Source organism: Homarus americanus, unplaced genomic scaffold, assembly GCF_018991925.1.
Source record: "Homarus americanus isolate GMGI-L3 unplaced genomic scaffold, GMGI_Hamer_2.0 scaffold53693, whole genome shotgun sequence".
Taxonomy (NCBI): domain Eukaryota; kingdom Metazoa; phylum Arthropoda; class Malacostraca; order Decapoda; family Nephropidae; genus Homarus; species Homarus americanus.
Genome location: NW_024723245.1, coordinates 292084 through 316311, shown reverse-complemented (window position 1 = coordinate 316311; position 24228 = coordinate 292084). Strand labels below are relative to the sequence as shown.

Genomic DNA, 24228 nt, shown 5'->3' with positions numbered 1-24228 from the left:
ACTCATGAGTTTATCAATTCAATTCAATTTCAATTGTTTATTCCTTGATAGAGGAAGCGGGATCCTAGTGCTGTCACTAGGTACCCCTGTACAATGACACCAGCATCTGGCAAGTGTGAAAAGTATATACAGTATAAATATTATAAAGGGGCTTACTAAAGCCTAAGGAAGGAAGGATGTTCCTTTAACACATAATTAATATTATTTACAAAATATCTGGCCAGTATTGGGAGGATCATCGTGTCTCCGTCAGGGGGTGGAGTGGTGTCCAGCAGGCGTCACGGAAGCGTTGTGTGATGAGTCTATCTTCAATCAATCAACTTTTACAATCATAAAACATTTTTTTATTGTTATTGATATATTTAAGTTATTTTCACTTTAAAGAAATGATTGTGTATGTGAAGTATGTTTATGTCTATATACGCAGATATATACTATATTCATACAGGGTGTTTCAGAAAAAATATATTCACCGTGTTATGGATTTTTGTGAGATGGGGTGAATATATGTTTCAAGACAACATTGTCCTTACTTGTTGATGTGTGAGGTCTCCCACAACTGAGGACAATGTTGCTGTTGTAATACAAATATTCACGCGATCTCTATGGAAATCTGTAAGGAAGGGCGACTATTTTTAGCACACCCTGTATATTACTTACAATAAACTATCTAACAGTTTTCAATGTAGGAACGATTAAATTTATGTGGAAATATATAATTATGATTAGAATTTGGACACTTTAATCTTCTGTAGCATAACACTCGCACCAAGCATCGGTGTGAGTGGTACCTGAGAGATATACCTGAGACTCAACAGAAAGGCCCAACTTTACTTTTAGGTGTGTCATATAAACAGTTGGAGGGAGAAAGGATGTTTCCTGTTGGAGGGAAAATGAAGTGATGAAGTTAGGGTGTTTATAGTGGAGGGAGGAAGCTTACAGTGTTGAGGCAAGAATCTCATAAAAGTATTGAAGTAACTGAGTTTGTAAAGTGTTGGAGGAAGGAAGTGCACTAAGTGGTATAGACGTGTGGGTCGTCAGTTATCGAGGGAGCGCCGCTGGACGAGGAGTTTGGCTACGTCGACGTGCGTCCCGGGCCCATATGTTCTGTGATGTACCACGTGGACCAGGAGGACGACTATACCAACTACCCGCTCATCATGTGGCTCCAAGGAGGACCCTGGCCCTCGGGGGTTCGGTTTTGGTAACTTGAGCAGTTGGGACCCAAAGATCTTAACGGCAACAGCAGGAAATACGCCTGGGTGAGTATTTAAACCCATTTTTGCGTCAAACTCATCTTACGCAGCTGATGATGGACATTAGTATGCAATTCCTTTACTTCCAGATGAAGGGAAAAGTAGCACATGAGAGCCACGTCACGAACTTTCCACACCCAGATGTCTATTTTTGAGTTGGTTTTGTGCACATTGTGCCAGACTTTAATCTTACCCTACAGATACGGGTCCTATTGACAAACGTCTTCTTTACAATTCAACATTTCTTTAGATTCAAAAGCATTTGTTTCCTCAATCATTTATGTCAGACCCAGAGTAGACGATAACAAATATGAAAATTCTCTTATTTCTATAACACATATTTTATGGGACGATAATCCTCCAGTTCCCGGTACAGTATATCTAAAACTAAGGCCAGTCCGTCGTACCCTAACAGACAAAGTCAGCAACCTGATGTTCGTGGATAACCCTGTTGGGACGGATACAGCTACGTGGATTCCTAGGACTTCGCCATTGATACATGCAGATCGCCGCCGACTTGGTGGTGTTGGTGAAGTGTTCTCCAAGAACCCGACATGCAGAAAATGCCTTTCTTCGTGTTCGCCGAATCTTATGGCGGCGATGACCGTCGACTTTGCTCTCGCTTTGGATGACGTATGACTAGGAAGACATCAAACCTAATACTGTACTATACAAGAGGTTTCCATTGTCCACTGAGACTCATGCGATTATAAATGTTACTTGTATTGTTCAAAACGTGTCACTGTCATACAAAGGTTTCACAGCAGTTGCTTTGAAGGCCTAATAATTTTATGTTATTAGTCTTCCATTTGACCTGCGTGAACGATATACGAAACAAAAAGTAATTATTGTATAAATTTAATGTATTACTTATCATCTTATTTCAAAGGCAATCAAGAATGGCAAAGTGGTGAGTGACTCCGGGGCGTCGCTCTGGGGAACTCCTGGATCAGCCCCATGGACTCTATCAACACCTGGGTACCTACCTTACCAGATGGTGAGTTCTATTTCCAGTGGGGAGTTCTCGCCCACAGACTGGAGTTTACGGTGGGTTCTCTACCATACAGTGAGTTCATCTACCACTGGAGAGTTCCTCTGCATAAAGTGAGTTCCTCTACCACAAGGTGAGTTCCTCTAGCACCTTGTGAGTTCCTTCACCACATGTTGGCTTCATGGTCTTACTTCACACGGTAGGATTAATTGCCTGTGTTGTAATTGGTGATGTTACTCCAGCGTAGATCACGGCCAGGATGACACTAGTGAGGGAAGTGTTCTGGGTCAAGCTTCCTCTCAGTCTCGTCTTGTGAGTAGATGAACTGTAATTCTACACAGAGGACATAAATAGATAAATCGAGGATATTTTTGTGATATATAAGTAAATTTTTCTCTTCCATCTGATGAGAAGTGTATAACGTAACCAGGGTGATTTAGTGTGTTAGAACTATATAGGTGTGCTCCTCCCGCTATATAATAGTTACAAGTGAACGCAGGCACCTTCGTGCCCAGTGAAAGTTTGAACGTCGTGCTTGGCTGCTGCAGCGAATGAGAGTGATCCAAGTTCGTGACTGGCATCATTTTCCATCGTAAATAAAATGGTTATTTAATTCCCTATGGAAACCATCAAATGGAGCCAGGTTTATTCCATTCTACGATTTTTTGCGATTTTCCACCAAGTTTGATGAAAAACAGCCGTTTTGGCTGCCCAGAACAGACAGACAGACAGACACAGCTATTCCTATAGTATATTAGATTCACGTGTAGCATCATAGGTGGTCAACAATGTATAGATCACTTTGTTATTGTGGTTCTTGGTATCCGTGTGTGATGGAGAACTGGGTTTCTACAGGGTTGGGTGAACCGTGAAGGGCTGAATAAGGTGGACGAGCAGCTAAGACCCAAACAGCGGTGGACGAAGAGAGATGGACGCGACCAACGAGGAGTGCCTCTGAGGGTGTTGTGTCTTCTGTTGCCCATAATGTTAACTTCTACAACGTGTTGGCGAAGGACATCTATCTCATGAAGCCCCAACACAGCCACAAACGCCATGACCTGTCCTTCATGTCTCCCGCCGTCCGTTAGTACCTCATGAGACACACACACACACACACACACACGCACAGTTATTCCAATATCAAAAACTTGTCTTAAGAGATTACTCAACACATATATTTCTTTTCTTTGTCTTGTGAGGTGCATTTGATGTGATAGTAGTCAACTATATCCCTAACTCCCTTTATCACTCGAGTTTTGCTGTTTACTTCTGATAGATGTTCTGTATTTATAAACCTGAAGAGTAATATGCAGGTCCCTTCTCTGTGTCTTGTAAATAAAGATTTTCTTGGTCACCCGACATATATATGAATTGTTGGTGTAAACATGGCTGGTGTTCATTACACATGTTTCTTTAAATCACAGTATAATTAATCATCATTGTTCACTGTGGCAGACTTAATATTTATGTTAAGTATGGCGATATTTCCTTCTTATATATACTACATACACCTGTGTTTTATCTCAGCACTGTACACTTAATAGGCTTGTAATATTGTACAGGTAAACTATACGAGCGCCACTGTAGGCCGCCTGCACAAAAACTCGGGGACTCCTCTTCGATTTCATGAACGGAGCGCAGAAAGAGCACTGGGTGATCCCCACAGAGTTGAGTGGGAGGGCCAGGGCGGCTACGTTTTCGTCCAGCTCAGGGAAGACTTTATGAAGCCTGTCGTTGACTCCGGTAGGTGGGGACGATTACTCTCAGTCTTCTGTAGTCATATCAATGCTTGAGGAAGAAAGACATCATGGGACAGTATTTACTATTAGTTATGACGCAAGGACTGGCGATTCTTGGTCATCATTGTTAGATCTGCGGATGAAGGTGAATCAAGAATTTAACTCTTTTTGCCTTAAGTATAATTTTGAACTACTAATCACTTATGTAATATAACTTGTATTATTTCTAACAGCATTAGTAGTAGTTGCAGTAGTATAATTTCTATGTGTTTCAAAAGCATCATAATGGATGGAGGAATATGCGGTAATGTGTGTGTGTCTCCCCACAGTGGTGCGGCTGCTGGCCGAGACAGACCTCATGGTAAACGTCTACACTGGTGACCTCGATCTCATGTGCGATACACCAGGTATAAGTCTGCCAGGAACCAGTATTACCAGTCTAAGGTATCGGCTGTAATCTTGCTGTCTTAAGTCCATAGACCACTGTTGATATATTGTTGTGTTTGAGGATCTCTCTCTCTCTCTCTCTCTCACGAGTGCATCCCGGCAGGTACATATAGATGGATCGAGAACATGAAGTGGAGGACAAAGTCAATTCATGGCAGCCGACACCAAAGCCATTCACATCACTGAGTACTCGAGCCCCGCTGCCCTCCTCCAGAGCTCCAAGAAATTCGGCCTCTCTACACCATCTTACGCGCGGGTCACATGGTGAGTCTGGGTGGGGGATGGAGGAGCAGGGTGTATTACATGGGTCAAGTAAAAATTTTTAGGTAGAAAAGTAGCACCTTTTGGATGAGAAGTAGTGCCTTGATAGAACGTAACACCTCTTGGGTAGGAAGTACTACCTCTGTAGGAAGTACCACCTCTTGAGTAGGAAGTAACACTCTTGGGAAGGAAATAACATCTCTTTGGTAGGAAGTAACACCTCTTGGGTTGGAAGTACTAACTCTTGGGAGGGAAGTACCACCCTTTGAGTAGGAAGTAACACCCTTGGGTAGGAAGTACTACCTCTTGGGTAGGAAGTACCACCTCTTCAGTAGGAAGTAACACCTCTTGGGTAGGAGACCACCTCTTGAGTAGGAAGTAACACCTCTTGGGAAGGAAATAACATCTCTTGGTAGGAAGTAACACCTCTTGGGTTGGAAGTACTACCTCTTGGGGGAAGTACCTCTTGAGTAGGAAGTAACACCTCTTGGTGGTGATTACTACCTCTTGGGTAGGAAGTACCACCTCTTCAGTAGGAAGTAACACCTCTTGGGTGGGAAGTACCACCTCTTGTGTAGGAAGTACCACCTTTTGGGCAGGTCTTGGTGGGAAGTAACACTTCTTGGGTGGAGGTCATCTCTGGGTGGGAAGTATCATCTCTGGGTGGAAGTAACATCTCTTGGTAGGAAGTAACATCTCTTGGGAGGAAGTACCTCCTCTTGGGTAGGAAGTACCACCTCTTGAGTAGAAAGTACCACCCTTGAGTAGAAAGTGCCACCTCTTGGGTAGGAATTACCACCTGTGAAGTACCACCTCTTGCGTGAAATTACACCCTCTCGGTAGAATACCACCTCATGGTGGGAATTTCTACCTGGGTAGGGAATTACCACCTCTTGGGTAGGAAGTACCACCTCTTGAGTAGGAAGTACCACCTCTTGGGTAGGAAGTACCAAGTCTTGAGTAACAAGTACTACCTTCTGGAGGACCACCTCTGGGTAGGAAGTACCACCTCTTGGGTGGGAACCACATCTTGAGTAGGAAGTACCACCTCTTGGGTAGAAGTAACATCTTTGAAGGAAGTACCACCTCTTGGGTGGAAGTACCACCTTTGAGAAACAAATCTCTTGGGTAGAATTAACACCTCTTGGGTGGGAAGTAACGTCTCTTGAGGTGAACACCTAGCAGTAGGAAACATTCTTGGCGGAAGTAACATCTCTTGCGTAAGAAGTAACATCTCTTGTGTAGGAATTACCACCTCTTGGGAAGGAAGTACTACCTCTTGGGTAGGAAGTACCACCTCTTGAGTAGGAAGTACCACTTCTGGATGGGAAGTCCCACCTCTTGTGTAGGAATTATCACCTCTTGGGTGGAAGTACCACCTTTGGGTGGGAAGTACCACCTCTGTAGGAATGACCACCTCTGAAGTAACATCTCTTGGGTAGGAAGTAACACCTCGCATTTAGGAAGTAACATCTCTTTAGGAGTAGCATCTCTTGGATGGGAAGTAACATCTCTTGGGTAAGAAGTAACATTTCTTTGTTGGGAAATAACATCCCTTTGGTAGGAAGTAACATCTCTTGCGTGGGAAGGTAGTCTCTTTGGTAGGAAATAACATCTCTTGGTAGGAAGTAACATCCTTTGGTAGGTAACATCTCTTGGGTGAGTAACATCTTTTGGGAGGAAGTAACATCCTTTGTAGGAAGTGACACCTCTTGAGGATTAACATCTCTTTGGTAGGAAGTAACACCTCTTGGTAGGAAGTAACACTTGGGTAGGAAGTACTACCTCTTGGGGGGAAGTACCACCTCTTGAGTGGGAAGCAACACCTCTTGGGTAGGAAGTACCACCTCTTGTGTAGGAAGTACCACTCTTTTGGTAGGAAGTAACACCTTGGGTAGGAAGTACCACCTCTGGGTGGAAGTAACATCTCTTTGGTAGGAAGTAACACCTCTTGGAGGGAAGTACCTCCTCTTGAAGTACCACCTCTTGAGTGGAAGTAACACTTCTTGGATAGGAAGTGACATCTCTTGGGAAGTAACACTCTTGGGTAGGAGGTAACATCTCTTGGGTAGGAAGTAACATCACTTGGGTGGAAGTAACATCTTGGTAGGAAGTAACATCTCTGGGTGGGGTACCTCCTCTTGGGTAGGAAGTACCACCTCTTGAGTAGAATGTACCACCTCTTGGAGGAAGGTACCACCTCTTGGGTAGGAATGTCACCCCTGTGGGTGGGAAGTACCACCTCTTGAGTAGAAGTACCACCTCTTCGGTAGGAATGACACTCATGGGTGGGAATTACTACCTCTTGGGTAGGAATTACCACCTCTTGGGTAGGAAGTACCACCTCTTGAGTAGGAAGTACCACCTCTTGGGTAGGAATTACCACCTCATGGGTATTAAGTACCACCTCTTGAGTAGGAAGTACCACCTTTGGGTAGGAAGTACCAAGTCTTGGTAGTGGAATCTTGGGTGAAGTACCACCTCTTGGGTAGGAAGTACCACCTTGGGTGAAGTATCTGGTGAAGTACATGGAGAAGTAACATTTTTGGGGAAGTACCACCTCTTGGGTGGGAAGTACACCTTGGTAGGAAGTACCACTTGGGAATTACACCTCTGGGTGGGAAGTAACATCTCTTGGGGAAGTACATCTCTTGGTGGAAGTCATTTGGGAGACATCTTGGAGTACCTTGTGGAATTCACCTCTTGGGTAGGAAGTACCACCTCTTGGTAGGAAGTACCACCTCTTGAGTGGGAAGTAACATCTCTTAGGAAGGAAGTACCACCTCTTGGGTGGGAAGTACCAATCTTGAGTAGGAAGTACCACCTCTTGGGAATTAACACCTCTTGGGTGGGAAGTAACATCCTTTGGTAGGAAGTAACATCCTTGTAGGAAGTGGCATTTTGGGTGGGAAGTAACATCTCTTGCGTAAGAAGTAACATCTCTTGTGTGAGGAATTACCACCTCTTGAGGGAAGTACTCTTAGGAGAATACCACCTCTAGTGAAGCATCTCTGGGTGGGAAGTACTACCTCTTGTGGTAGAATTATCACCTCTTGGTTGGGAAGTACCACCTTGGGTAGGGAAGTACCACCTCTTGTGTAGAAATGACCACCTCTTGGGTAGGAATGACCACCCTTGGGTGGGAAGTAACATCTCTTGGGGGAAGTAACACCTCGCAGTTAGGAAGTAACATCTCTTTGGTAGGAAGTAACATCTCTTGGGTGGGAAGTAACATCTCTTGGGTAAGAAGTAACATCTCTTTGTAGGAAATAAAATCTCTTTGGTAGGGAAGTATACCCTTTGGTAGGAAGTAACATCTCTTGGGTGGGAAGTAATATCTCTTGGGAGGAAGTAACATCTCTTGTAGGAAGTGACATCTCTTTGGTAGGAAGTCGCATCTCCTGGGTGGGAAGTAACATCTCTTGGGTGGAAGTAACTTATCTTTGGTAGGATAACGCCTCTTGGAGTGGAAGTATCATCTCTTTGGTAGGAGCTAACATCTCTTTGGTGGGAAGTACCTACGGGTAGGAATTACCACCTCTTGGGTGGGAAGTAACATCTCTTGGGTGGGAAGTAACATCTCTTGGGTAGGAAGTGAAATCTCTTTGGTAGGAAGTAGCATCTCTTGGGTGGGAAATAACATCTCTTGGGTGGGAAGTAACTTATCTTTGGTAGGAAGTAACACCTCTTGGGTAGGAAGTAACATCTCTTGGGTGGGAAGTAACGTCTCTTGGGTGGGAAGTAACTTATCTTTGGTAGGAAGTAACACCTCTTGGGTAGGAAGTAACATCTCTTGGGTGGGAAGTAACGTCTCTTGGGTGGGAAGTAACATGTCTTTGGTAGAATGTAATGGGGTAAAGAAGCTCCCTCCCCCCCCTGATGTAAGTTTTATTTTAGTTCATTCCGTGTTCGCTTTTGTCTGCACAGTTTCCTCAAGTCTACCTTTCCTGACTGACTTACTAATAAACGGGTCCCTCACTAGCTCTAGGCAAGCAATAACCAATTCAGCAGTGAGTCTCCCGACTTGATATGCTATAGTTAAACATTGCATATAAGTATAATTGATTACACTAGACTCTAAAGAACTTTTGCACCACCTGTAGACTTTGTGCTCAGTGGAAACTAAATTTCAGTACTTCTGAGGATGAAACAAAGACTTTATTTTTCTAGTTGTTACCTTCGTTAAATATTTCGGTCATGTCTAAAGATGTGTTTAATGCGTTATCAGGTTATCATCTCCTTGAGTATAAACATATTAAAATTTTTCGTAAACAATGAGTCAATTTCCTGCAGGTACCCATGGACGTTCCTGAGATGGGCCTCAAGTTGGTTGACCTGATCGTCGGGACTCCGACACATACACCAAAGCACTGAAGCAAGAGACAACCAAACAAGAAACACCAAGCAAGAGGCACCCAAGCAAGAGGCACCCAAGCAAGAGGCACCCAAGCAAGAGCAGAAAATGACACCGTAAACATGTCCCAGTGCCACTGGTGCGGTGAACCACAACGCTAACAGACGCAGAGCAGGTAGTGGCGACAGACCTCAACCAGCTACACCCACCGGCAAACGCTACGTTAAGATGATCCCAAACAACCAGGCTTCCGCAGAGCTATGGACGGGGCCGAACTGCCAAATTCTCTTCTTAACCTCGCGATGTTCTCCAGCGATTCTTACAGAGCTTCTTCTACCTGTTCTTATAAAAGTAATTCTACCTGAGTTTATAGAGTCCTCTTAACTCTAGAGGTGTTAAACTCTATCACTAATACTAGCTCTAGCTACTGTTGTAATAAGAATTCTAGAACGTACTCGGCTATCCCTATCCTTTTGGCTAGATTTTTGTGTGATAAACTAGCACCAATCATCTCTTCTAGTACTAGCAATAATTCTCTGAGGTTAATAGCACCTGTAGTAACCTGTAGAACTTCTAATAAGAGGAAGACCTTCTAGTACTAGTTGGTTCTTCTTACTAGCAGCAAATTCACTCTATTAAAAAAGTAATTCGCCTCTTTCTAATAGGAAACCCTATCAATACTTTTCAGCTCTAGTAACTAGCAATAGTATTTAGAACAAAAACCCTTCCTTCTAGTAATAGGAGAAACATACTACATAACCATTGTAACTAGCAACTAGTACCGCTCCTTTTACTTTCATTCTCGGTTTGATCTCTCTCTCTTTTCTCTCTCTCTCTCTCTCTCTTCTCTCTCTCAACCGTTGTCTTTTCATACAGTTCTAAGTTAAAGAATCTTGTCTTCTCTAATTTAAGCATAATGTCAATTGTCACTCAATAGAGATATGAGTTATAAATACTTCTTAAGTTTTATCCCGAGGAAGATTCCGGTATGGTGGTTGTGAGTACTTGTACTTACTGATCAGAATAAACATTGGTGATGCTAAGTTGTGTTTAAATTATTCTCTCTCTCTCAACCTCCTCTCTCTCTCTGCCTTCCACTCACCACCTTTCCTTCTCTCCCTCTAACCCTTCTTCTATCCTTCCCTCTCTCCCCCCTCTAACGTGGTGTACCCCTTCAGGCCAGCGGGGAAGAAACATCATCACTCAGGACACGCGGCGGGAGACCTGCGATCCAGATTAGTCTCTGCAGGTGGGAGGTGATGTATTGTACCGTGAACCCAAGACACCACACCACACCCACGCCATTCCACATTACAACACATCCCAACCACACCACACCCACGTGAGACCACATTATAATACATCCTAACCACACCCAAACATAGCAGATCACATTAAAACACACCCCAACCACACCCACCCATAGCAGACCACATTACAACACATCCCAACCACCATGCGTAGGTTCAGTGGAGCATCCAAGCTTGCAGCTCCCGCCAAGCCGTAGTGACTGCCACCGGCGAGCGCCACAGCGAATGGAGATGAGATGGGATTCTCAGAGTTACGGCGATGAGATGAAAAGATGAAGTCAGACATCGTCGATCCTCAAGTCGGCCCCAATGTCTTGGGGAGGTGTGTGGTGTTTATGTAATGTGAACGAACCGAGCGAGTGAACCACTGTATGGCGTGATTGAACATGTGTACGAGTGCTGTCCTCTAGTGGTGTTATTGACGTGTGCATGAGTGCCGCCACCTAACGGTGTGAATGAAGTTGGATTTCTGAATAGTTAGATGACATAGCACGAGGTTTTGAGATCATGTGTATTACCCTGTGAGACAGATTGTTTCCTGATGCACCACAGTACAGACCTCTCACAGTAAACTGCATCTGTGAAGACTGTGTTTCATTGAGCCGTCAGTAATAAGTAGAACTTGAACAATCTGGTGTGGGTGGTTGTGGATGGGATGTTTTGTAATGTGGTCTGACGTGGGTGTGGTGTGTTGTAACGTGGTCTGACGTGGGTGTGGTTGGGATGTGTAGTAATGTGATCTGGTGTGGGTGGATGTGGTTGGGATGTGTTGTAATATGGTCTAGTGTTGCAATGTGGTCTAGTGTGGGTGGGTGTGGTTGGGATGTGTTGTAATGTGGTCTAGTGTGGGTGGGTGTGGTTGAGATGTATTGTAATGTGGTCTAGTGTGGTTAGGATGTGCTGTAATGTGGTCTGGTATGGGTGGGTGTGGATGGGATGTGTTGTAATGTGATCTGCTATGAGTGGGTGTGGTTGAGGTGTGTTTTAATGTGATCTGCTGTTTGGGTGTGGTTGGGATGTATTGTAATGCGGTCTCACGTGGGTGTGGTGTGGTTGGGATGTGTTGTAATGTGGTATGGCGTGGGTAGTGGTGTGGTTGGGATGTGTTGTAATGTGATATGACGTGAGGTTACTACAGGTGCTATTAACCTCAGAGTTTGCTAGTACTAGAAGAGATGATTGGTGCTAGTTTATCACACAAAAATCTAGCCAAAAGGATAGGGATAGCCGAGTACGTTCTGAAATTTCTTATTAAGCAACAGTAGCTAGAGCTAGTATTCTAGTGATAGAGTTTAACACCTCTTAAGAGTTAAGAGGACTCTATAAACTCAGGTAGAATTACTCTTATAAGAACAGGTAGAAGAAGCTCTGTAAGAATCGCTGGAGGGAGAATCGCGAGGTTAAGAGGAATTTCCCAAGGGCAGTTCGGCCCCGTCCAGCTAGCCCCTGCGGAAGCCTGGGTTGTTTGGGATCATCTTGACGTAGCGTTTGCCGGTGGGTGTAGCTGGGTTGAGGTCTGTCGCCACTACCTGGGCTCTGCGTCTGTTAGCGTTGTGGTCTACCGCACTCAGTGGCACTGGGACATGTTTACGTGGTGTTATTTTCTTGGATGCTTCTTTCTTGGGTGCTTCTTTCTTGGGTGCTTCTTTCTTGGGTGCCTCTTGCTTGGGTGCCTCTTGTTGGTGCCTCTTGCTTGGGTGCCTCTTGCTTGGGTGCCTCTTGCTTGGGTGCCTCTTGCTTGGGTGTTTCTTGTTTGGTTGTCTCTTGCTTGGGTGCTTCTGGTGTATGTGTCGGAGTCCCGACGATCAGGTCAACCAACTTGGGGGCCCATCTCAGGAACGTCCACGGGTACCTGCAGGAAATTGACTCATTGTTTACGAAAATTTTTATGTTTTATACTCAAGGAGATGATAACCTGATAGCATTAAACACATCTTTAGACATGGCCGAAATATTTAACGAAGGTAACAACTAGAAATAATAGAAGTCTTTGTTTCATCCTCAGAAGTACTGAAATTTAGTTTCCACTGAGCACAAAGTTTACAGGTGGTGCAAAAGTTCTTTTGGAGTCTAGTGTAATCAATTATACTTATATGCAATGTTTGCACTATGGCATATCAAGTCGGGAGACTGACTGCTGAATTGGTTATGCTTGCCTAGAGCTAGTGAGGACCCGTTTATTAGTAAGTCAGTCAGGAAAGGTAGACTTGGGAAACTGTGCAGACAAAGCGAACACGGAATGAACTAAAATAAAACTTACATCAGGGGAGGGCTTCTTTACCCCATTACATTCTAAAGACATGTACTTCCCACCCAGAAGCGTTACTTCCCACCCAGAGATGTACTTCCTACCCAGAGGTGTTACTTCCTACCAAAGATAAGTTCTTCCCACCCAAGAGACGTTACTTCCCACCCAAGAGATGTTACTTCCTACCCAAGAGGTGTTACTTCCTACCAAAGATAAGTTACTTCCCACCCAAGAGATGTTATTTCAAGGTGCTACTTCCTTCCAAAGAGATTTCTTCCCCAAGAGATGTTACTTCCCACCCAAGAGATGTTACTTCCCACCCAAGAGGTGGTAATTCCTACCCAAGAGGTGGTACTTCCTACCAAAGAGATGTTGCTTCCTACCAAAGAGATGTTACTTCCTACCCAAGAGGCGTTACTTCCTACCAAAGATAAGTTACTTCCCACCCAAGAGATGTTACTTCCCACCCAGGAGATGCGACTTCCTACCAAAGAGATGTCACTTCCTACCAAAGAGATGTTACTTCCTCCCAAGAGATATTACTTCCCACCCAAGAGATGTTACTTCCTACCAAAGGGGTGTTACTTCCTACCAAAGAGATGTTATTTCCTACCAAAGAGATGTTACTTCTTACCCAAGAGATGTTACTTCCCACCCAAGAGATGTTACTTCCTACCAAAGAGATGTTACTTCCTAACTGCGAGGTGTTACTTCCTACCCAAGAGATGTTACTTCCCACCCAAGAGGTGGTCATTCCTACCCAAGAGGTGGTCATTTCTACACAAGAGGTGGTACTTCCTACCCAAAAGGTGGTACTTCCCAACCAAGAGGTGATAATTCTACACACAAGAGGTAGTACTTCCCACCCAAGAGATGTTACTTCCTACTCAAGAGGTGGTACTTCCTACCTAAGAGGTAGTACTTCCTACCCAAGAGGTGGTAATTCCTACACAAGAGATGTTACTTCTTCGCAAGAGATGTTACTTCCCACCCAAAATGCCACTTCCTACCAAAGAGATGTTACTCCTACCAAAGAGATGTTACTTCCCACCCAAGAGGTGTTAATTCCCAAGAGGTGGTACTTCCTACTCAAGGTTGGTACTTCCCACCCAAGGGTGGTACTTCCTTCCTAAGAGATGTTACTTCCTACTCAAGAGGTGGTACTTCCTACCTAGAGGTAGTACTTCCTACCCAAGAGGTGTAATTCCTACAAGGATGTTACTTCTTGCAAGATGTTCTTCCCAAATGCCACTTCCACCAAGAGATGTTACTTCCTGCAAGAGATGTTACTTCCCACCCAGAGGTGTTAATTCCCCAAGAGGTGGTACTTCCTACTCAAAGGTGGTACTTCCCACCCAAGAGGTGGTACTTCCTTCCTAAGATGTTACTTCTCACTCAGGGGTGGTACTTCCTACTCAAGAGGTGGTACTTCTTACCCAAGAGGTGGTACTTCCTACCCAAGAGGTGGTACTTCCTACCCAAGAGGTAGTACTTACTACTCAAGACTTGGTACTTCCTACCCAAGAGGTGGTACTTCCTACTCAAGAGGTGGTACTTAATACCCATGAGGTGGTAATTCCTACCCAAGAGGTGGTACTTCCTACTCAAGAGGTGGTACTTCCTACCCAAGAGGTGGTAATTCCTACCCAAGAGGTAGTAATTCCCACCCATGAGGTGGTCATTCCTACCGAAGAGGTGGTACTTCCTACTCAAGAGGTGGTACTTCCCACCCACAAGGTGGTAATTCCTACCCAAGAGGTGGTACCTTCTACTCAAGAGGTGGTACATTCTACTCAAGAGGTGGTACTTCCTACCCAAGAGGAGGTACTTCCCACCCAAGAGATGTTACTTCCTACCAAAGAGATGTTACTTCCCACCCAAGTGATGTTACTTCCTACCCAAGAGATGTTACCTCCTACCCAAGAAGTGTTACTTCCCACCCAAGAGATGTCACTTCCTATCCAAGAAGTGTTACTTCCTACTCAAGAGGTGGTACTTCCTAGCAAGAGGAGGTACTTCCCTCCAAGAGGTGTTACTTCCTACCAAAAGAGATGTTACTTCCTACCCAAGAGGTGGTACTTCCTACCCAAGAGGTGTTACTTCCTACCAAAAAGGTGGTACTTCCTACACAAGAGGTGGTATTTCCTACCCAAGAGGTGTTGCTTCCTACTCAAGAGGTGGTACTTCCCTCCAAGAGGTAGTACTTCCTACCCAAGAGGTGTTACTTCCTACTCAAGAGGTGTTACTTCCTACCAAAGAGATGTTACTTCCTACCCAAGAGGTGTCACTTCCTACCAAAGCGATGTTACTTCCTCCCAAAAAGATGTTACTTCCCACCCAAGAGATGTTACTTCCTACCAAAGGGATGTTACTTCCTACCAAAGAGATGTTATTTCCTACCAAAGAGACCTTACTTCCCACGCAAGAGATGTTACTTCCTACCAAAGGGATGTTATTTCCTAACAAAGAAATGTTACTTCTTACCCAAGAGATGTTACTTCCCATCCAAGAGATGCTACTTCCTAAAGAGATGTTACTTCCTAAATGCGAGGTGTTACTTCCCTACCCAAAGAGATGTTACTTCAGGGGTGGTTATTTCCTACAGAGGTGGTACTTCCTACCCAAAGGTGGTACTTCCACCCAAGAGGTGATAATTCCTACACAAGAGGTGGGACTTCCCATCCAAGAGTGGTACTTCCTACTCAAGAGGTGGTACTTCCTACCTAAGAGGTAGTACTTCCTTCCCAAGAGGTGGTAATTCCTACACAAGAGATGTTACTTCTTACGCAAGAGTGTTACTTCGGCCAAGAGATGTTATTCCTACTGCTAGGTGTTACCACCTCAAGAGACGTTACTTCCCACCCAAGAGGTGTTAATTCTACCCAAGGAGGTTTGTTTCTCAAAGGTGGTACTTCCCACCCAAGAGGTGGTACTTCCTTCAAAGTGTTACTTCTCACCCAAGAGGTGGTACTTCCCTACTCAAGATGTGGTACCCTACCCAAGAGGTGGTACTTCCTACCCAGAGGTGGTACTTCAGAAGGTAGTACTTGTTACTCAAGACTTGGTACTTCCTACCCAAGAGGTGGTACTTCCTACTCTAGAGGTGGTACTTCCTACCCAAGAGGTGGTAATTCCTGCCAGGTAGTAATTCCCACCCATGAGGTGGTATTCTACCGAGAGGGTGTAATTTCACGCAAGAGGTGGTACTTCCCACAGGTGGTAATTCCTACCCAAGAGGTGGCACTTTCTACTCAAGGGTGGTACTTTCTACTCAAGAGGTGGTACTTCCTACCCAAGAGGAGGTACTTCCCTCCCAAGAGATGTTACTTCCTACCAAAGAGATGTTACTTCCCACCCAAGAGATGATACTTCCCACCCAAGAGATGTCCTCCACCCAAGAAGTGTTACTTCCCACCCAAGACCTGCCAAAAAGGTGGTACTTCCTACACAAGAGGTGGTACTTCCTACCCAAGAGGTGTTACTTCCTACTGAAGAGGTGGTACTTCCCTACCCAAGAGGTAGTACTTCCCACCAAGAGGTGTTACTTCCTACTCAAGAGGTACTTCCCTACAAGAGGTAGTACTTCCAACCCAAGAGGTGTTACTTCCTACCAAGAGATGTTATTTCCTTCCCAAGAGGTGTTACTTCCTACTCAAGAGGTGGTACTTCCTACCCAAGAGGTGTTACTTCCTACTGAAGAGGTGGTACTTCCTACCCAAGAGGTAGTACTTCCTACCCAAGAGGTGTTACTTCCTACTCAAAGGGTGGTACTTCCCTACCAAGAGTTAGTACTTCCAACCCAAGAGGTGTTACTTCCTACCAAAGAGATGTTATTTCCTTCCCAAGAGGTGTTACTTCCTACTCAAGAGGTGGTACTTCCTACCCAAGAGGTAGTACTTCCTACCCAAGAGGTGTTACGTTCTATCCAAGAGGCACTACTTCTCATCCAAAAGGTGCTACTTTTCTACCTAAAAATTGTTACTTGACCCATGTAATACACCCTGCTCCCCTCCATCCCCCCCACCCAGACTCACCATGTGACCCGCGCGTAAGATGGTGTAGAGGGCGAATTTCTTGGAGCTCTGGAGGAGGGCAGCGGGGCTCGAGTACTCAGTGATGTGAATGGCTTTGGTGTCGGCTGCCATGAAATTGACTTTGTCCTCCCACTTCATGTTCTCGATCCATCTATATGTACCTGCCGGGATGCACTCGTGAGAGAGAGAGAGAGAGAGAGATCCTCAAACACAACAATATATCAACAGTGGTCTATGGACTTAAGACAGCAAGATTACAGCCGATACCTTAGACTGGTAATACTGGTTCCTGGCAGACTTATACCTGGTGTATCGCACATGAGATCGAGGTCACCAGTGTAGACGTTTACCATGAGGTCTGTCTCGGCCAGCAGCCGCACCACTGTGGGGAGACACACACACATTACCGCATATTCCTCCATCCATTATGATGCTTTTGAAACACATAGAAATTATACTACTGCAACTACTACTAATGCTGTTAGAAATAATACAAGTTATATTACATAAGTGATTAGTAGTTCAAATTATACTTAAGGCAAAAAGAGTTAAATTCTTGATTCACCTTCATCCGCAGATCTAACAATGATGACCAAGAATCGCCAGTCCTTGCGTCATAACTAATAGTAAATACTGTCCATGATGTCTTTTCTTCCTCAAGCATTGATATGACTACAGAAGACTGAGAGTAATCGTCCCCACCTACCGGAGTCAACGACAGGCTTCATAAAGTCTTCCCTGAGCTGGACGAAAACGTAGCCGCCCTGGCCCTCCACTCAACTCTGTGGGGATCACCCAGTGCTCTTTCTGCGCTCCGTTCATGAAATCGAAGAGGAGTCCCCGAGTTTTTGGTGCAGGCGGCCTACGTGGCGCTCGTATAGTTTACCTGTACAATATTACAAGCCTATTAAGTGTACAGTGCTGAGATAAAACACAGGTGTATGTAGTATATATAAGAAGGAAATATGCCATACTTAACATAAATATTAAGTCTGCCACAGTGAACAATGATGATTAATTATACTGTGATTTAAAGAAACATGTGTAATGAACACCAGCCATGTTTACACCAACAATTCATATATATGTCGGGTGACCAAGAAAATCTTTATTTACAAGACACAGGAGAGGGACCTGCATATTACTCTTCAGGCTTATAAATACAGAACATCTATCAGAAGTAAACAGCAAAACTCGAGTGATAAAGGGAGTTAGGGTTATAGTTGACTACTATCACATCAAATGCACCTCACAAGACAAAGAAAGAAATATATGTGTTGAGTAATCTCTTAAGACAAGTTTTTGATATTGGAATAACTGTGCGTGTGTGTGTGTGTGTGTGTGTGTCTCATGAGGTACTAACGGACGGCGGGAGACATGAAGGACAGGTCATGGCGTTTGTGGCTGTGTTGGGGCTTCATGAGATAGATGTCCTTCGCCAACACGTTGTGAAGTTAACATTATGGGCGACAGAAGACACAACACCCTCAGAGGCACTCCACTCGTTGGTCGCGTCCATCTCTCTTCGTCCACCGCTGTTTGGGTCTTAGCTGCTCGTCCACCTTATTCAGCCCTTCACGGTTCACCCAACCCTGTAGAAACAGCAGTTCTCCATCACACACACGGATACCAAGAAACCACAATAACAAAGTGATCTATACATTGTGGACCACCTATGATGCTACACGTGAATCTAATATACTATAGGAATAGCCGTGTGTCTGTCTGTCTGTCTGTTCTGGGCAGCCAAAACGGCACAATCTGTTTTCATCAAACTTGGTGGAAAAATCGCAAAAAAATCGTAGAATGGAATAAACCTGGCTCCATGTTGATGGTTTCCATAGGGAGGATTTAAATAACCATTTTATTTACGATGGAAAATGATGCCAGTCTACGAACTTGGATCACTCTCATTCGCTGTACGCTAGCCAAGCACGAGCGTTCAAACTTTCACTGGGCACGAAGGTGCCTGCGTTCACTTGTAACTATTATATAGCTTGGGAGGAGCACACCTATATAGTTCTAACTTACACTAAATCACCCTGGTTACGTTATACACACTTCTCATCAGATGGAAAGAGAAAAATTTACTTATATATCACAAAAATATCCTCGATTTATCTATTTATGTCCTCTGTGTAGAATTACAGTTCATCTACTCACAAGACGAGACTGAGAGGAAGCTTGACCCAGAACACTTCCCTCACTAGTGTCATCCTGGCGTGTGATCTACGCTGGAGTAACATCACCAATTACAACACAGGCAATTAATCCTACCGTGTGAAGTAAGACCATGAAGCCAACATGTGGTGAAGGAACTCACAAGGTGCTAGAGGAACTCACCTTGTGGTAGAGGAACTCACTTTATGGTAGAGGAACTCTCCATGTGGTAAATGAACTCACTGTATGGTAGAGGAACCCACCGTAAGCTCAGTCTGTGGGCGAGGAACTCCCCACGTGGTAAAGGAACTCACCATCTGGTAAAGGTAGGTGCCCCAGGTGTTGATAGAGTCCATGGGGCTGATCCAGGAGTTCCCCAGAGCGACGCCCCGGAAGTCACTCACCACTTTGCCATTCTTGATTGCCTTTGAAAATAAGATGATAAGTAATACATTAAATTTTATACAATAATTACTTCTTTGTTTTCGTATATCGTTCACGCAGGTCAAATGGAAGACTAATAACATAAAATTATTAGGCCATTTCAAAGCAACTGCTGTGGAAACCTTTGTATGACAGTGACACGTTTTGAACAATACAAGTAACATTTATAATCGCATGAGTCTCAGTGGCCAATGAAACCTCTTGTATAGTACAGTATTAGGTTTGATGTCTTCCTAGTCATACGTCATCCAAAGCGAGAGCAAAGTCGACGGTCATCTCCGCCATAAGATTCGGCGAACACGAAGAAAGGCATTTTCTGCATGTCAGGGGTTCTTGGTGAACACTTCCTTCACCAACGCCACAAGTCGGCGGCGATCTGCATGTTATCAATGGCGAAGTCCTTGGAATCCACGTAGCTGTATCCGTCCCAACAGGGTTATCCACGAACATCAGGTTGGCTGACTTTGTCTGTTAGGGTAATGACGGACTGGCCTTAGTTTTAGATATACTGTACCGGGAACGGAGGATTATCGTCCCATAAAATATGTGTTATAGAAATAAGAGAATTTTCATATTTGTTATCGTCTACTCTGGGTCTGACATAAATGATTGAGGAAACAAATGCTTTTTGAATCTAAAGAAAATGTTGAATTGTAAAGAAGACGTTTGTCAATATAGGACTCGTATCTGTAGGGGTAAGATTAAAGTCTGGCACAATGTGCACAAAACCAACTCAAAAATAGACATCTGGGTGTAATGGAAAGTTTCGTGACGTGGCTCTCATGTGCTACTTTTCCCTTCATCTGGAAGTAAAGTAGGTGCATACTAATGTCCATCATCAGCTGCGTAAGATGGGTTTGACGCAAAAATGGGTTTAAATACTCACCCAGGCGTATTTCCTGCTGTTGCCGTTAAGATCTTTGGGTCCCAACTGCTCAAGTTACCAAAACCGACCCCGAGAGCCAGGTCCTCCTTGGAGCCACATGATGAGCGGGTAGTTGGTATAGTCGTCCTCCTGGTCCACGTGGTACATCACCCAGAACATGTGGGCCCGGGACGCACGTCGACGTAGCCAAACTCCTCGTCCGGCGCTCCTCGATAACTGACGACCCACACGTCTATACCACTTAGTGCACTTCCTTCCTCCAACACTTTACAAACTCAGTTACTTCAATACTTTATGAGATTCTTGCCTCAACACTGTAAGCTTCCTCCCTCCACTATAAACACCCTAACTTCATCACTTCATTTTCCTTCAACAGGAAACATCCTTTCTCCCTCCAACTGTTTTATATGACACACCTAAAAGTAAAGTTGGGCCTTTCTGTGTGAGTCTCAGGTATAGATCTCTCAGGTACCACTCACACCGATGCTTGGTGCGAGTGTTATGGCTACAGAAGATTAAAGTGTCAAATTCTAATCATAATTATATATTTCCACATAAATTTAATCGTTCCTACATTGGAAAACTGTTAGATAGTTTATTGTAAGTAATATACAGGGTGTGCTAAAAATACTCGCCCTTCCTTACAGATTTCCATAGAGATCGCGTGAATATTTGTATTACAACAGCAACATTGTCCTCAGTTGTGGGAGACCTCACATCAACAAGTAAGGACAATGTTGCTCTTGAAACATATATTCACCCCATCTCACAAAAATCCATAACACGGTGAATATATTTTTTCTGAAACACCCTGTATGAATATAGTATATATCTGCGTATATAGACATAAACATACTTCACATACACAATCATTTCTTTAAAGTGAAAATAACTTAAATATATCAATAACAATAAAAAAATGTTTTATGATTGTAAAAGTTGATTGATTGAAGATAGACTCATCACACAACGCTTCCGTGACGCCTGCTGGACCACCACTCGACCCCCTGACGGAGACACGATGATCCTCCCAATACTGGCCAGATATTTTGTAAATAATATTAATTATGTGTTAAAGGAACATCCTTCCTTCCTTAGGCTTTAGTAAGCCCCTTTATAATATTTATACTGTATATACTTTTCACACTTGCCAGATGCTTCTGGTGTCATTGTACAGGGGTACCTAGTGACAGCACTAGGATCCCGCTTCCTCTATCAAGGAATAAACAATTGAAATTGAATTGAATTGATAAACTCATGAGTGACGTACAGACAGGTTACGATATCAAAGAAGTCGACGCTTTGAGTGGTCCTACTTGACTCACCAACAGTACAAGAATTTATCATTGTTTACTATAGCAAGAGAGATGCCTAGTGATTGATAGATAGATATAAATAAATAGATAAATAACTAGAGCGATGGTTAGAAAAATAGAATGATGGATAGGTAAATAGACAGTGGATGTTTGGGTATTCAGTTCTAACTACAAGAGCGAACACAAACACCTGTGAGAGTTCTGTAGGTTCTATTTGACGGAAGTATACAGGGTACTCTTACAAGCGCCGGTAATCCCACACTCTTTATGGGTCAACTGACCTCTCCTGACCTCTCAGGCGACATGTGGCAAGTTGTACATTAGCAGCTTCAGATGTCGCCAGCACATTATCTAAGCGTGTGGTTACATGAAACAGGGACATTGCCACAAGCTACTGACTAGAGAAGTAATGTATATAAATGGGGTACATACATAGTGTACATACAGAAAGATAGAAAAATAAATAGATAAATAAAAAAACAATGAACGAATATAGACATTGTTAAATATCTAATAGACGAATAGGTGGATAGATATGTAATAGGTGGATAGATAAGTAAATAGATAGATAGCTTAGAGAAACAAACAGGTAAACGGTTTAATATGCGCCAAGGTCTCATCTCTTGACTTACTGTTCTGTTCTCACTTTGGATCAGTTTATTAAAAGTACAAGGTTACAGTAGAGATAACAGGTGGGGCTGTGGGGTGGTGATGGGTGGCTGTGGTGAAGTGGTGGTGGGTGGGTGGTGTTGAGATGGATGGTTGTGGGGTGGTGAGATGGGTGGTTGTCGGGTGGTGAAGTGGGTGGTTGCTGGTGGTGAGGTAAGTGCTTGTGGATGGTAAAGCGGGTTGCTGTGGATGGTGAGGGTGGGGAATTAGGTGGCTGTGGGGTGGTGAAGTGGGTGGTGAGGTGTGGATAGTGGTGAGGTGGATGTGTGGGGTGGTTAAGTGGGGAGGCTGTGAGTGGTGAAATGGATGGTGAGGTGGATGGCTGTGGGGTGGTGGAATGGGTGGCTCTGGAAGGTGAAATGGGTGGATGTCGGTAGTATGATGGGTGGTGAAATTGGTGTGGCTGTGGGCGATGAGATGGGTGGCTATTGGTCGTGAGTGAGTGACTGTAGGTGATGAGTTGGGTGGCTGTGGGTGGTATAATGGGTGGCTGTAGGTAGTGAAGTGGGTGGCTCTGGGTGGTGGAGATAGGTGACCTTGGGTGGGTGGTGTGATGAGTGGCTGTGGGTGGTATAATGGGTGGCTGTAGGTAGTGAAGTGGGTGGCTCTGGGTGGTGAAGTGGGTGGCTCTGGGTGGTGATATGGATGGCCTTGGGTGGGTGGTGTCGATGATTAGAAGTGATTAGGTGATGCAACTCCTTGATTCAGTGATACAATCCTCCTGTACTGCATTAACTCTGTAACAAGACAGTGTATAACAGTGTCCTTACAGTGCTGCTCTAGGTACTGCTTGCTAGTCCTCTCCTCCTGACCGCCACACTATTATTATTATTATTATTTTTAATTACGAAGAAAATATTAAGTACAGGAAATGGTCCATAACATTTGTCTTTTAGTGTGTGTGTGTGTGTGTGTGTGTGTGTGTGTGTGTGTGTGTGTGTGTGTGTGTGTGTGTGTTTAATAATAATAATAATAATAATAATTAACGGTTTATTGAAAAGTTCTGCAGCCCGAAGGCTGAAAATATACATTGGACATCAATGACTTATTACATACATTGGTGGTTTAACAAAGCCTTCATTAGAAGGTAAAGGAACATACAGTGAACTTACAGATTAATGTAGGATTGTACGTGTTGAACAACAAATACGTAGTGTAGTAACTCCCTCCCAGATGGTGTTAGGAGGGACCTCACGTGGTGTAGTAATTCCCTCACAGATGGTGTTATGGGGGACCTCATGGTGTAATTACCTCACAGATGGTGTTATGAGGGTCCTCACGTGGTGTAGTAATTCCCTCACAGATGGTGTTATTAGACCTGTCGTGGTGTGGTAATTCCCTCACAGATGGTGTTATGAGGGACCTGACGTGGTGTAGTAATTCCCTCACAGATGGTGTTATGAGGGCCTCACGTGGTGTAGTAATTCCTTCACAGATGGTGTTATGGGGGTCCTCGTGGTGTAGTAATTCCCTCACAGATGGTGTGATGAGGACTTGACGTGGTGTAGCAATTCCTCACATATGGTGTTATGAGGGACATGTGGTGTAGTAGTTCCCTCTCAGATGGTGTTATATGGTGAGGTTTGGTCCCAGGCCTTCCTATCGTAGACGGATTAACACATCGCTGGTTATCACGGGCCGTTATCACTGGGTACCTGGGACCTCACTGTGTGAAGGTTAACTTGGGTACGACTGTTACTGTTGAGTTTTTCTCTCACTGACTTAAGCACTGTTCACCACTGTTCACCTCTGTTTAACACTGGTTCCATTCCTTTCCTAAATGAAATTGTAACTTCTGGCGAGAACTTGTTGATATTCCGGTGGGGAGGAGGTTCAGGGAAGGGGTTGGTATGGGCCAACTAACAGTTGACCTGGCTGCCGGAGGAGCGCCAGGTACGTCTTGACCCTTCGGTGGTCAAGGATGTAGATGTGTGTGTGTGTGTGTGTGTGTGTGTGTGTGTGTGTGTGTGTTGTTTGACCAAAATCTGTTGTTAACAAAATGTCAAAACAAGTCGAAACTCGTTAAACGGACCACGATTCTCTCTCGACTTGGTCATCCGTAGAATCTGATTAGTCGACTGTCATAAGATTTTATGGCGTGGCTCTTTGCAAC

General features: G+C 44.2%; 2 pseudogenes; one reads left to right on the top strand and one right to left on the bottom strand.

Annotated features, from left to right (window-relative positions):
• The first annotated feature begins 1041 nt into the window (after nucleotides 1-1041).
• On the top strand, nucleotides 1042-9068 carry LOC121863382 (annotated as a pseudogene).
• Nucleotides 9069-12122: 3054 nt separating this feature from the next.
• On the bottom strand, nucleotides 12123-20785 carry LOC121863381 (annotated as a pseudogene).
• Nucleotides 20786-24228: the final 3443 nt, after the last annotated feature.